We start from the raw sequence: 1,310 nt of genomic DNA, 5'->3' as shown, positions 1-1,310 counted from the left end.
AATGGATGGACGGACCTCTCTGTTAAACATGAGTCAAATGTAGGGATGGGCGTAACCAGTGTAACTCACTGCAGTGTAATTACGCGAAATTACAGCAACATTATGCAAGGTTGTACAGAATTACACAAGGCTATGTTCCTGGTGCAAAATACACGCTCAGATCCGAAAGGAACCTGATATACACTTTGCACAAGAAAATCGCTCTAAATGCAACAAAACTGGCACAACAGCCGCTGCTCGCGCTCTTTTCCTCCGCTCTTGGGTAGATGTCTTTCCCCACATTACTCCAAATTCCACAAAGGAGCGTAATTGTGTAATTCACGATTCGACCACGACTAATAAACTTGGCTTAAGTTTTAAAACTTTCCCTCTAGCTGCCCGATGATCTGTCGGGTGCGGGATGATGAAGCCAAACGCTGATTGGGTGAGTGCGCCTCTCAGTGTCCTTCTCCGTCGCCTCTTTCTTTCAGACCCTTGGGAGCTCAGTCTTACTTTCTATACAAATATTTATTTTTAGACCTTTTTTCTTCGCAGCCTGAATTGCTGCAAAAACTGATATTTGACTAGCAGGATCCCTTTCAACATTGAAAGCTACTCCGCGTCAGTACAGGAGCCTCGGCGCTGCAGGTACAGGAGACACAGACATCCATCCCTCTTGCTGACCGGGTGCCGTGAAACCAAACTGTAGCTTATACATTTCACATCAGGACCGCCACAAACGTAAAAGCGCAGAAAGGTGAAATAAATAATAACATTGTTAACGCGTTCTTCAAAGACATTTAATTTCACCGTTGAAATTAGGTTCAAGCTCTTAACTCATGTAAATATTAAGAAGTGAGAATAAAAATGCTGCCCAACTGCCGTGACATTTCCACCCGCAATGCCGTGACTCGGATTCGAACCGAGGTTGCTGCGGCCACAACGCAGAGTACTAACCACTATACGATCACGGCGAGCTACTTGGGCTCTGAAAAGACTATCCTGGTGTGGCTCTGATAGGCTTAAAAAAGGTCACAGTGTCCGTGGAGTGGATAGATTTAGCGTTTGTTTAAAACCCATCTTTTCAAGTTAGATCAGGGTCTTTTCTTCGAGTAGCAGATCACAGCAAATATTTACCTCTCTGCTTCCAGTGACAAGACTCCCCATAAACCAAGAAGCCCAGACTTCTTAACAAGATCCACCACTCTGCCCTGCAAGTCTCAAGTGTTCTATGAGTGCTGGGGTTGGGGAAGTGAACACTGCAAAAACTTAATCCACGGCCGACCAAACTCCTCCAGGCCAGGAGGGGTTCAGAACAGGCCCCCACATAT

General features: G+C 45.6%; 1 non-coding gene across 1 annotated transcript; it reads right to left on the bottom strand.

Annotated features, from left to right (window-relative positions):
* Positions 1-881: 881 nt before the first annotated feature.
* TRNAH-GUG (transfer RNA histidin (anticodon GUG)) lies at positions 882-953 on the bottom strand. Its single transcript has one exon. It is a non-coding gene; the product is annotated as a tRNA-His (tRNA).
* Positions 954-1,310: the final 357 nt, after the last annotated feature.

Source organism: Pleurodeles waltl, chromosome 12, assembly GCF_031143425.1.
Source record: "Pleurodeles waltl isolate 20211129_DDA chromosome 12, aPleWal1.hap1.20221129, whole genome shotgun sequence".
Taxonomy (NCBI): Eukaryota; Metazoa; Chordata; class Amphibia; order Caudata; family Salamandridae; genus Pleurodeles; species Pleurodeles waltl.
Note: the sequence above shows the minus strand (reverse complement) of the source record. Positions and strands in the feature narration are given on the sequence as shown.